This window comes from Ceratotherium simum, chromosome 4 (genome assembly GCF_057802395.1).
Source record: "Ceratotherium simum simum isolate JZ-2026a chromosome 4, ASM5780239v1, whole genome shotgun sequence".
Classification (NCBI taxonomy): domain Eukaryota; kingdom Metazoa; phylum Chordata; class Mammalia; order Perissodactyla; family Rhinocerotidae; genus Ceratotherium; species Ceratotherium simum.
In genome coordinates, this window is record NC_141903.1 from 11,406,317 (window position 1) to 11,420,793 (window position 14,477).

Sequence of the window (14,477 nt, forward strand, 5' to 3'; positions counted from 1 at the left end):
ACTGTTCTGAGCACTCTCTGAGAGACTGTGTGGAGGGCATCTCAGAATTGTTTCACTGCAGGCTGGGAGGCCGAGGCATTAATCCACCATTCTCCTGTCTCCTATTGTCAGGAGCTGTTTCTGGGGCATTAACTTCCCTGTCCTTTGAGTTGCTCCTGTGTGTGGCTCAGCAAACTCCCCTGACGCTGCAGAGAGCCCTCAGCCAGAGAAGCAGGCACTTGGGGTGGGGAGCTGCGATTGTGCTGGAAACTGTTTACCACAGCTGCAGGTGAGCTCAGGGGTGGGCCTAGGGCATATTGGGTAGGGCATCAACAGTGCCCTCTTCACTTGGCCACTACAACTCATATACAACCAGAACTTTGTAACTTAGAAAATGTGCATGAGTTCACAAGGCTTATTACATCAGGAAAGAGAGTCATACTAGAAATGTACTAATAATACCTGTAATACAGGTATTCAACTTGGCAGTACAAAACTCTCATCAATAAGCGTTAATATTTTTCACTCTGGCACACAGTATCACAGAGGTCTGCAGTTACGTTTGAATAGTTTATTCCTTCTTTGCTTTTATTCAGGGTACTCAAGCCCAATCCCCCACAATGAACTCTCTCCACTATGCCTACAGGCTGCCGAAGGGGATCTGAATCCAAGACCAAGAGACCCGCCAAACTTTTACCTAAAATAGGTTAGATAATTCTGGTCACCACTCCAGATATAAGCCTTAGAGTGCACACCTACTGACCCATTCTGACCTTTGTCTTATCACTTTCTCTTACGTTGTCGTTAACTCTCCTTTACCACAATACAAGTATCTCCCAGGCCCCTGTTCACAGCCTCTGTTTTAAATGGACTTAGGTAGCCTTTCTAAGCCTTGCCGTTCATTTCAGAACTGATACTCTCAAGGATGTCATGATTCTTATGTGATTAATTAAATGGAATCCATTGTGCGGGGTGGCTAATGATTAAAAATTTTAATAAGCACCATATTCATGAATTTAGAGTTGTGCTTTGGGATTAAGTAATTACCATAAACTAGCAATAGGAGTGGGCCCTCTCAAAGGTGTGCCCATTTCCCAGGTTTTGATGGCCCACCCTACTCACTTGATTTCATACCAGGGCTTGAGGCAGCCTCCACTACACTCTAGCATGACGAATTCTCCGGATATCCTCCCTCCCCTTCCCCCAACTGCCCCTCAGTTTCATCACATTACTGTTGTCATTTTCAACAATCTGCTAAGGGTTCCAGAGCCAGTCTCCCTCCAGGTATGCAAGCCTAAGGCAACTTTCTCAGGCCTCTTCCCTCTGCTTCATTGCATTGCTGTTGACAGCCTTGGAACTCACATAAACCAAGTTTTCAATCTTGCTTCTGATCAGAAGCATCCTTTCCCAGGGCAGTATTTGATGACTTCCACAGAGACTTTTTCTGTCTCCTGGCTTTGATTCCTACCTGGCATTACTAGTGGTTACAGCCTGTCTATTGACAAGCTACAGCCTGGGAGCAAGACTTTCAGTCCAGTTGAACATGTTCCACCTATCCTGTGCACGACCCCAGAATGCTACCAAGGCAGGGACTCATGCCAAGTGTTGGCATCATAGGGGGACTGAGGTGTCAAAAAAAACTCTTCCAGTGATTCATACTGGGGATGCAGGGATGGTTCAACATCCACAAATCAATCAATGTGATACACCACATTAACAAAATGAGAAATAAAAACCACATGATCATCTCAATATATGCAGAGAAAGCATTTGACAAGATCCAACATCCATTTATGATAAAAACTCTCAATAAAATGGGTATAGAAGGAAAGTACCTCAACATAATAAAGGCCATATATGACAAACCCATAGCCAATATCATACTCAAAGGGGAAAAATGGAAAGCCATCCCTCTGAGAACAGGAACAAGACAAGTGTACCCACTCTCACCACTCTTATTCAACATACTACTGGAGGTTTTGGCCAGAGCAATTAGGCAAGAAAAAGAAATAAAAGGTATCCAAATTGGCAATGAAGAACTGAAACTCTTGCTGTTTGCAGATGATATGATTTTATATATAGAAAACCCTAAAGAATCCATTGGAACACTATAAGAAATAACAACTACGGTAAAGTTGCAGGGTACAAAATCAACTTATAAAAATCAGTTGCATTTCTATACTTTAATAATGAACTACCAGAAGGAGAACTCAAGAATACAATCCCATTTACAATCACAACAAAAAGAATAAAATATCTAGGAATAAATTTAACCTAGGAGGTGAAAGACCTATACAATGAAAACTATGAGACATTATTGAAAGAAATCGATGATGACATAAAGAAATGGAAAGATATTCCATGCACATAGATTGGAAGAATAAACATAGTTAAAATATCCATACTACCTAAAGCAATCTACAGATTCAATGCAATCCCAATCAGAATCCCAATGACATTCTTCACGGATATAGAACAAAGAATCCTAAAATTCATATGGGCCAACAAAAGACTCTGAATACCTAAAGTAATCCTGAGAAAAAAGAAGAAAGCTGGAGGCATCATAATCCCTGACTTCAAAATATACTACAACACTATAGGAATCAAACCAGCATGGTATTGGCGCAAAAACAGACACACAGATCAATGGAACAGAATGGAAAGCCCAGACATAAAATCACACATCTACAGACAGTTAGTCTTAGACAAAGGAGCTGAGAACATACAATGGAGAAAGGAAAGTCTCTTTAATAAATGGTGTTGGGGCCGGCCCTGTGGCTTAGCGGTTAAGTGCGCACACTCCACTGTTGGCGGCCCGGGTTTGGATCCCAGGCGCGCACCAACGCACTGATTCTCCAGCCATGCTGAGGCCGCATCCCACATACAGCAACTAGAAGGATGTGCAACTATGATGTACAACTATCTACTGGGGCTTTGGGGAGAAAAAGGGAAAAAAAGGAGAAGGATTGGCAATAGATGTTAGCTCAGAGCCGGTCTTCCTCAGCAAAAAGAGGAGGATTAGCACGGATGTTAGCTCAGGGCTGATCTTCCTCACAAAAAATAAAAACAAAAAAAATAAAAAAAAAAGAAAACAAGAAAATGAAACTTAACTGTGAACATTTAAATAAATAAATAAATAAATAAATAAATAAATAAATAAATAAATAAATAAAAATAAACCTCTTCCACTAAAATTTTCATCTGGAGCCACTGAAAACATTGAAACCTGTCTCATTCCCAAAATTTCTTTAGCAGTGGGGCCCATCTACTCAAGATGTCTCCTAAAGGGATAAGTTGGCATTATGATCCAGACATTTCTCTCTGATAGCCAGTAAGAACAACTATGGTCACTTAAACTTTTGTTTACAGTTGACTTATTATTCCATAAGATATGCCCTATAGTGATCTTCATAATTGTATCTGTGACTGGGCATCAATAGTTAAGATGAGGTACACTAGTCCTACCCTTAGACATAAAAAGATACGTGAGAAACTTTGCTCTATTTCTCTCACACAATTCCAGAAAACTGCCTATGGAATGATTAGCCATGATTTAGGTAAAACCAGCTAGACGGCTGTGTAACCCCATCCCTAGTCTCATTTGTATTGAAACATTCATTCACGAAGTGGCTTCCTCAACCTTTTTTCTGTGAGCCACGGTCCACTTCTAAAGGTGACTCTGGGGATTTGCATCTCCACCTCCAGTGATAGCCACAGCTGTATTTGGTCAAGATGGGCTGGGCTATAATGCTGTAATATATTATAATCCCTAAATCTCAATGGATTAGTACAATTATGTTTATTTCTTGCTTACATTTCATGTCCATTGAAGGTCCATGGGAGGTTTGCTCCACATAGTCACTAAAGGGCCCAGGCACCAACATCTTGTGACTGTGACATGAGAAACAAGAGGGCTTACATTGTTACTATTGGGGAAGACAGTGTACGGAGAACTCACATTCCTTTTTCAATGTTTTGGCGTAAGGTTTGACATAGTCATTTCTACTTACAACCCATTGGTCAGAACTAGTCACGTGCCCTGTCTAACTGAAAGGCAGCTGGGAAATGGGGATGGGATAATCGTTGAACAGTAAATGTTTTTGCCATAGGTATCTACTGCATAATGCCAGGCTCGCACACCTCCATCAGTGTACCCAACACAAACACCACAAATGAAATTTACTGTTGAACGTGTGTATATTTAAATTTACTCATCAAGACAATACATAATACCCTTTTACTAACATATGACTAAAACCCAGAGTCATAATCAATTCTCAATCACATATCTAATATAGCTTGTTAGATAAAGCAGAAAAAGAGAACCATCTCTCCTTTTCTAGTCTCTGGGCCTTGGTGAACAGCTCAAGTCCCTTAATTGGGATCCCATTAACATTTGGCCATTACCTCCCTGGGTGTGGCACTTCATCTCCGGGGTAGCTCAGACTCTCACTCTATTTCCCCCTGTAGAATTAGTGACTGATAGTCAGAAAATGCTCGAAAAGCTGAGATGATGTGTTAATCAGAGTTCTCCAGAGAAACAAAAACTTATTTTCTCACAGTTCTGGAGGCTGGAAGTCCCAGATCAGAGTGCCAAGCACGGTCAGTGTCTGATGAAAGCTCTCCCCCTGGCTTGTAGATGGCCACCTTCTTACTCTGTCCTCACCTGGTGGGGAGAGAGAGCTCTCTGACGTCTGTTCTTCTAAGGACACTAATCCTATTAGTGCTACACCTTGTGACCTTATTTAACCTTAACTACTTCCTTACTCCAAATACAGACGTTGAGGGTTAGGACTTCAACATACCAATACTGGGGAGACACAATTCAGTCTACGGTAATGCACTACTTTTTCAAGGGTCTTCTCTCTAGAAGAAACCTTAGAAATTATCAGTAATTCTTTTTACAGTATAAGAAATTGAGATTCAGAGGTTAGCTGACTTGTCCACACTACAGATCCTACAAACTATCTAAAATCCCCACAAAAATACAGTGAGTCTAATCGGGCTCTCCTTCAATCCAATACATTTTACCTTTTATGAGTACTGTCCATACTTATATCATGAAACTGTTGGCCAATATGGAAATGCAAAGCATGCCAAATACCAAAATAAAGCAAAAATTCTTAACTTCAACTGACCTTATGTAGTTGCATTAACTTCAAGGAAATTTCCATAACCCAACTGAATATTATTTAACCAATTTTCTAGGACAGTTAATGCTGGCCATTTTGGGCTGACATTGGCCAAGAAGGAGTCATACACTCACAGGAAAAATTAACATAAAATTACTTTTTGATGCAAATTAACTTTGGGTGACCTCTCCCTGATACTATTCATGCTCTAGTTCAAATCCTCTGTAAGAATTCATTGTTCAATGGGGAAAAAAATCAAGGCTGCCAGATGACTCCTCATTTACCCCAACATATTCGGAATAATTTCTCTATGTCCTCACTTGTACCGTTAGTTCACTCTGCTTTCTGAGAACTTGATAGCCAGTAGGGAAACTCCAAACATAGGCATAAAAATTAAAACAACACATTTGGACTTCGGTTGCTCTCGTGGCTCCTCTTTGACCCCAGTGAATTCTAAATGACCTGTTTGTGACCTCATTCTTGCTGGTACAGCTTCCCTCATCTCTCTAGGAATTTTTTGTTTTGTCAGTGGGGTCCAATCAAAGGCTGACACAAAACTTCTTCTTAAATAACACTATGATTCCTTGTTAACCCCAAGGAACTCTGACTGCAGTTTAGCTTCATTTATAACCTCATTTTGGCCTCTCTGCTCTTTAGGAATTTCTAGGAAGAGGGAGAAAATCAAAGGCTTCCAGAAAGAAAGAACTGGAATAAAGTTAACCCCTCCTGTACCACTGACCCCTTGATGATTCCAGTTGCCTTTGGAAGTTCTCCCAGACGTCAGATGATTGAAAGTGATTTTCATAAAAATAAAAATCATTTTTTTCCAGCTTTACTGAAATATAATCGACACACAACATTGTGTAAGTTTAAGGTATACAACATAATGATTTGACATATGCATATATTGTGAAATGATCACCACAATAAGGTTAGTTAATACATCCATCACCTCACATAGTTATAATTCTTTGTGTGTGTGGTGAGAACTTTTAAGATCTACTCTCTTAGCAACTTTCAAATATACAATACAGTATTGTTAACTACAGTCAGCATGCTGTACATTACATCCCCAGAACTCATTCATCTTATAACTGGAAGTTTGTACCCTTTGACCATCTTCACCCATTTCCCCCAGACCCTATCCCCATCCCATCCCTGGCAACCACCAATCTACTCTCTGCTTCTGTGAGTTAGTTATTTTTATTTATTTATTTATTTATTTATTTATTTATTTTTGTGAGGAAGATCGGCCCTGAGCTAACACCTGCCAATCCTCCTCTTTTTGCTGAGGAAGACTGGCCCTGGGCTAACATCCATGCCCATCTTCCTCCACTTTATATGGGACGCTGCCACAGCATGGCTTGCTAGTGGTGTGTCGGTGTGCACCCGGAATCTGAACCAGCGAACCCCGGGCCACTGCAGCGGAGGGCGCGCACTTAACTGCTTGCACCACCGGGCCAGCCCCATGAGTTTGTTATTTTTAGATTCCACATATAAGCAAGATCATATGTATTTGTCTTTCTCTGTCTGACTTATTTCATTTAGCATAATGCCCTCAAGTTTCATCCATGTTGTCACAAATGGCAAGATATCCTTTTTTATGGCTGAATAATATTCCATTGTGTATATATACCACATTTTCTTTATCCATTCACCCATCAACAGACACTTAAGCTGTTTCCATGTCTTGGCAATTGTAAATAATGCTTCAGTGAACTTGGGGGTGCAGACGTCCCTTTGAGATAGTGATTTCATTTCCTTCAGGTATATATGCAGAAGTAGAATTGCTGGATCATATAGTAGTTCTAGTTTTAATTTTTTGAGGAATCTCCATACCATTTTCCATAGTGGCTGTACCAATATACGTTCCCACCAAGAGTGCACAAGGGTTCCCTTTTCTCCACATCTTCACCAGCACTTAGCTCTTGTCTTTTTGATGATGGCCATTCTAACAGGTGTCAGGTGATATCTCATTGTGGTTTTGATTTGCATTTCCCTAACGATCAGTGACATTGTTCACCTTTTCATGTATCTATTGGCCATTTGAATATGTCCTTTGGAAAAATGTCTATTCAAGTCCTTTTCCCACTTTTCAATCAGATTATTTGAGTTTGTTTTGTTTTGTTTTGTTTTTGCTATTGAGTTGTATGAGTTTCTTATATATTTTGGATATTAACTTCCTATCTGATATGTGGTTTGCAAATATTTTGTCCCTTTCCATAGGCTGCCTTTTCATTTTGTCAATCGTTTATTTGCTGTACGGAAGCCTTGTAGTTTGATGTAGTCCCACTTGTCATTTTTGCTTTTGTTGCTTGTGCTTTTGGTGTCATATCTAAAAAATCATTTCCAAGACCGATGGCAAGGAGCTTTTTCCCTATGTTTTCTTCTAGGAGGTTTATGGTTTCCAGTCTTACATTTAAGTCTTTAATCCATTTTGAGTTACTTTTCGTGAGTGTTGTAAGGCAGGGTCCAGTTTCATTCTCCTGCGTGTGATATCCAGTTTCCCAACACCATTTATTGAAGAGAATATCTTTTCCTCATTGAGTTCTTGGCTCCTTGGTCAAAGATAAAAATCTTAACTGTTAAAACATAGCTCTATTTAAATGCAATGATCCTGTTTCCATATACTACTTTAGCTGAACTCTTTTAGTCAGTGCTCTTGGTCACAATATGAAATGGTTTTGGCCAAAAAGATTCAAGTTGCCAAAATTCTTGTTATTTCAAAAAAGAGTGCCTTTAATATCCTTTTTATGCTTCCTGGTAAGGCTAAGCCCTGTCACTGAAATACCTGCTTTGTCTTCAGTGACTCAGAGACTCAGGTCCCTCAGGAGTCCTCAGCTCTCAGGTCCCTGCACATCTTGGTGTGCTGCTCAGGGCTCTGTGCCCTGCAAAGGAAGGGATTCCAGCTGGAATCCCTCTCAGTCCACCAGGTGCAGGGTCATGAGAACAGGTGACCTTGAAGCCACGGGGATAGGCGATACCCCCAATAGAGGCACAAAGACTGGCCTGAAATCTGGGTCGCTAGAAGGAAAAGGAAGGAATCTGAAAAGTAGTGGAAGAGAAAAAAGAGAGAAAGAGAGAGCGAAAGTGGAGAGGGAAAAACATGTACTTCAAGGTAAATAGACGTGGGTCCCAGTCCTGGCTCTCTGAATGGTCAGCTGTGTCCTCATTGAATCAGGTTGTTGTAAGGATTATAGATGCTCAATAATGAGTAATTCTTATCAAAGATATTAAGCCAGAGCAGGTGCAGAATGCCTCTGCTGCTAGGTATTGGCACATCTTTACTTAACTATGCTAGCAACCTCTTAAGAAGCCAATAGATATCTACTAAGCAAGAACATAGGGACAAAGAGTTTCTTCCTTCCCCACCAAATCTCCACTCTTATTTCAGTCTCCTCCTAGATTGGTGCCTCAGCCTTCCTAAGATTTTCACAAGCAGCCAGGTAAACCTGGCGACAGGCAACTGAACACCAGGCCAAAGGAGTTGCAAGGATCATTTTTCCAAGGGGAGGGGAAAGACTGTTGACAAAGATAAAGACTTAATTTGACCCACTCTCACTGATTCCTCCCTGATCTTAAAGTTCTTCACAAAAGAAACTCTCTGGGCTGTTTATTTTCAGGCATTATGCATTATTTTTCTGAGATTGGTTTCTACAACATTCCCAAGGGGAGAAAAGTTTCTTCTATATTCCTGGTACTGAGCTAATCATCTCCTATAATCCTCGCAGTAATCCTAGGATGTGGGAATTATTACTTCCATTGAACAGATGAAGAAGCTAGTGACTGGAGAGAGGAAGTAACTTTTCCAAGCCAAGTTACACAGCTTGAAAGTGGTAACTAATATTTGTTGAGTGTCTACCCAGAGCTATCTCAATTACTAGTAGTAGTAGTCATATTAGTAGTAGTGACTATCATTTTTGAACACTGTGCATATATTAACCATATATATTATAGTTATTAGATATTCTATATAAGATATATAATGGTATCTAGTTGGGGAGGGTAAATAAGAATATATATATTCTCATTTATATTTTTACATATATATATATATTTTTTTTTTCTCATTTATCCTTCCCAACTAGACATACAAAGAAATTAACAGGTCCAGGGCTACACAGCAAATAACTGGTGGAACCAGGGTGTAAACCCATATCCAAACCTCACACATTCTGCCCTTAACTGCAGTGCTGCATGGCCCCATCCTCACTGTATTAGTCTGCTGGGGCTGCCATAACAAAATAGCACAGACTGTGTGGCTTAAAAAACCAGAAATTTATTTTCTCACCATTCTGGAAACTGAAAAGTCCGAGATCAATGTGCCAGCACTGTTGGTTTCTGGTAGGAACTCTCTCCTTGGCTTATAGATGGGCTTTCTTCAGTGTGTGTGCATGCGGGAAGAGAGAGAGGGAGAGAGAGAGAGATCTCTGGTGTCTCTTCCTTTTCTTAAAAGGACATTAGTTCTATCAAAGTAGGGCCCCATCCTTCTGACCTCAATTAACCTTAATTACCTCCTTAAATGCCCCATCTCCAAAGACAGTCACATTGAGGGTTAGGGCTTCAACATATGAATTTTTAGGGGGAAACAGTTCAGTCCATAAGACTCACCATCCTCACAGTTGGCAGGCAATGTTAAGGTGAAGAAAGATTATGTAACACTTCTAGAGCCAAACAGCAACGAAGTAAGTGGTTGAGCAGGGTAAAAACCCAGTCCATATGCTGTGAACTCCTTTAGAGCGACGACATATACTTCTCTTATATTTTAACACAGAGTTAGGGTACAACAATTTTAGGCTGATTAATTTTCCCAGTACTAACCTTGCATTACTGAATCTGTCAAACTCAATATCCAGTGTTGACAAGCGTACAGGAACATGGAATTTTCATGCGTTGCTGCTGGGACTGGTACCTTCTTTCTCAGAGCCATTTGCTAATGTGTGTTGAATCCTTTAATATGAGTGTATCCTTTGACTCAACAACTCCACTTCTTTGGTATTTATTAGAGGGAGATGATCATGGATATGTGCAAAGATTTAGCTCCAAGAATCTTCACTGCAGTATTATCTGAAACAGCATAAGTTAAGAAATAAGCTCTGTGCTCAACAATAAGGGATTAACATAAATTATAGTATATCCATAAAATGGAATACAATTCAGCTACTAAAACTGATGTTTTAGAAGAATGTGCAAAGCTATGGAATGATGCCCCTGATCTATTCATTGAAAAAAACCTGGTTAAAATATGACTCTTCCATTATAAATGTACAGACATGCATATGTTTGCACATAAAAGGAATAAAACATTACAGTATTTATAAATGGGCATTAGGATTATTGGTAACTTTTGTTTTCTTTTTCTTCCATAGTTTCTAAAATTAGTTTTGGGTATCCATAGAAACGAAGAGAACATAAGAAGAATTACAAAAAATTAATTTACATTCTAGCTTCAGAATAGGTTCCATATTTTCTCTAAACACTGCCCGGGAGAGTAGGGTAGGTGGGAAACACCTAGCTGGGGTTCAGCTAGGTTGCAATGCTCAGGCCCTGCTTTTCCAATCAAGAGCCAATAAGTATTTAATTTATTTTGGAAAAAGAGAAAGAACACTTTTAGGGGCCGGCCCGGTGGCTTAGCAATTAAGTGCGCGAGCTCCACTACCGGCGGCCCGGGTTCGGATCCCGGGCGCGCACTGACGCACCACTTCTCCGGCCATGCTGAGGCCGCGTCCCACGTACAGCAACTAGAGGGATATGCAGCTATGACATACAACTATCTCCAGGGGCTTTGGGGGGGAAAATAAATACAGAAATAAAATCTTTAAAAAAATAATAATAAATAAAAAAAAAATAAAAAAAAAAAGAACACTTTTAAAAGCTGGGTTTCTTGAATAGCCAACCCAAGCTTTCTACTGAATTTGCCCTTGATATTTGGCAAATTCTTTACACAAAACAAACCAAGGAAAGCATGCTGGTCTAGGGGCTGAAGGAGGTCAAGGTTAGCAGAGAGGCCTCACACAATTCCTTTTTTTCCCCTTTTTAAATAGATTCTATTTTTTTAGAGCAGTTTTAGGTTCACAGTAAATTTCAGGAGAAAGTACAGAGCTCCCATATACCCCTGATCCCACACACGCACAGGCTTCCCCACTATAAACATCCAGCATTAAGAGTACATTGCTATAATTGTGAACATTGTTATAATTGTTACATTGTTATAATCAGTGATTCTACATTGACACATCATTATCACCCAAAGTCCATAGTTTATATTTGGGCTCACTCTTGGTGTTATACAGTCTATGGATTTTGACAAACACAATTTATCTGTATTAAAGGACTAATTTATTAAAATTAGTTTCATAATTATAGCCAGTGCTCATTGGGGAAGGTAGAAATAATGCTGAAAGAACCAATTGAGAATGAAGGGAAGAATGCATCATTGGCTCCATTCCTTCTTACCTGAGGAAGGTGGCAGAGGGTGGTGATCCTAACAAAGCAGGGGTCTCCCAGAGGGTGGTCTAGAACAGGCTCTACCCCTCTGCACCCAGTCTGCAAAAGGTATTCACAGGGGATTTCTGGACTCCTCCTGTCTCAGCCAGGCTCCAACACAGGAGCCTTGGCCTGGCACTCCTTGTGGCATGGTAGCCTCTCAGTCCACTGAGGTCTCTGCTGGCTGTGTAACCTCTATGTTCAGTGGAGAATTCCCTACGGATAGGGCCTGCCCTTCCTTTTCCCTTGCAGAATACAGGGAGAAATCCTGGATGGCTTTCTTCACACCCCAAACCTCTCTTCCTTGATAAATTAGAAGCAACTCAAATTTTCTGAAAATTATGGAAATGTTTGTTGATGGTTACCTTTTGCTTTTTACCAGGTTAACTGTATCGAATTTGTCCTATAAATCCCTCTTTAAGCCTCTAGTCTCCGAGGACACATACTCTTCCTACTCTGTCCCACTTCACACTACCACACGGGCAGCTTTTTACTGCTTTCTAAAGTGAAGAATTCTCCTTGCTCCGATCTATTCTGAAGAAATTGGATTGGGAGGGAGTCCTTTAACTGCATCCTAGACCTCATGATTGGAGACTTAAACCTTCTTAAAATGTAATTCACTATTTTAATCTATTTATTCATATTTAATCTGGTTCTCAAAAGCACTAATGGAAGTTTGGAAACATTCCTTATAAAGGTAACAAGTGGATCTGAATATTTTCAGATATAATTGAGGCTTCTCACCCTGGAGCTTCCTGGTACCATTGCCATGCTGTCCCCATTTCAGCTGTGAGCTCCTTGGTGTCCGAGGTGTTGTGTTATCCTGGGGCCCAGCAGGGAGCCAGGTATGGGGTAGGTGCTACATCGATGTTTGTTGGCCATGCCCAAAGGGACTCATCCAAAGCAGCAAAATGAGGCAAAATCATTTCCCTTAGACTGCCTTTCACTAAAGAGGGGGTTGCAATTTACAAGTTCATCTGCAGCAGCTCTGGACTCTCCTGGTGACGAAGAGCAGATATCATTGCACCATTTCAGAAATAAGGAACCCAAGCCTTTGTGAGTTTGGCACCTTTGCCCAAGATACGTGGAAGAGCTGGAAATAGACCAGTTTCTTGGCTCCTGGTCCCTGCTCTGGCCTCTAAAGTGTGTTACTCTGCCTCAGATATGGACATATCCTTCCCAGGCTCAGCTGGATTGTGAACTCTCAGAGTGCAAGCTGGGAAGTCTGATGGGACTCTGAGTAAGGGCTTCCTGCCCACAGAGCACATGGACAGACAAGACTAGGTGTGGTAAGCGGAAAAATGTCCCTCAAAGATAGGTCCTAATTCCTGGAACCTGTAAATGTTACCTATGTGGGAAGAGGGTCTCTGCAAATGTGATTAAGGATCTTGAGATGGGGAGATTATCCTGGATTATCTGGTGGGCCCTCAAGGCAATCCCATGTAACTTTGTAAGAGGAAGACAGAGGGAGATTTCACAGACAGAAGAGAAGGTGATGTGACCACAGAAGCAGAGATTGGAATGATGTGGCCATAAGTCAAGGAATGCTGGCAGCCACCAGAAGCTGGAAGAGGCAAGGAACAGATTCTCCCCTAGAGCTTCTGAAGGAAGTGTGGCCTTGATAATACCTTGATTTTGGCCCAGTGATACTGATTTTGGACCTCTGGCCTCCAAAATTGTGAAAGAATAAATTGCCATGATTTTAAGACACCAAGTTAGTGGTAATTTGTTACAACAGCAATAGGAAACTAACACACTAGGGAATGTGGCCGTAACTATCATAAAAGAAACGTTTGCTCCATAGGGCAGAAACTATGAGCTGGTGACCTAGCAGTATTCCCAATTCCCTTTTTATAAGTGGTGTGTGTGTGTGTGTAGGAATTTTAGTGTGGCACAGGCTCACTGGAGATAATACAGTCCAGAGGGACATTACAGAATGACAGAAAATCAAATCACCAGAAAGAGACAGTTGATTTCCCTTTTTCGTGGATTCTGTATTTGTGAAATTGCCAGCTTGTAACATTTATTTGTAATCTTAAAATTGATACTTGCAGAGTTTTCGAAGTCATTCATGGATATGCACAGAGCAGTGAAAAATTTGAGTCATCCAATGAACATATTCCCAGCTGAGCTCAAACAAGGCAACGTTCTATTATCTTGTTTCTGGTCTCATTCTGTAAAAATCGTCCTTTTCATGTCCTATTTAGTGCCACACTTTCAAATTTTTGTGCTTTTTGTTGGTGATTTTGCTGATTGTCCTGAGGTATTCTTAAGGTGCTGAGGCACCTTACAGAGAAAATAAGTATGTTACATAAGCTTTGTTCAGGTGTGAGTTATAGTGCTGTTGGTTGTAAGTTTGATGTTAATAAATCAACGATATATATTAAATAATATGTCTTTAAACAGAAACACACATCAAACAAGATTATGTATTGATCAGTTAATGAAAATGTGACCAGAGGCTTCTAGGAATCTAGCCCTGTATTTTCCCAAAGAGCAATGGTTAAGTATTCACTAATTCAGTATTCACGCCAAGTTCATGGAACACAACTACTGCATGTAACAAGAACTGACTTCATAAAAATTCTAAATTGTTACATATTTAATAACATAACCTCAAAACATACATGGCAAAGTCTGACAGAATTAAAAGGAGAAATAGATAAATCTAGAAGCGTAGTGGGAAAATTTAAGGAACTTCTTTAAGCAACTGATAGAATATCAGACAAAAACAATCAGTAAGAACATAAAAGATTTTAAAATTGTGATAAAATTCACATAACATAGAATTTATCAATTTGACCATTTAAAACTATACAATTAAGACAACCTAACAATTGGGAGAAGATATTTGCAAACCGTACTTCTGATAAGGGCTTA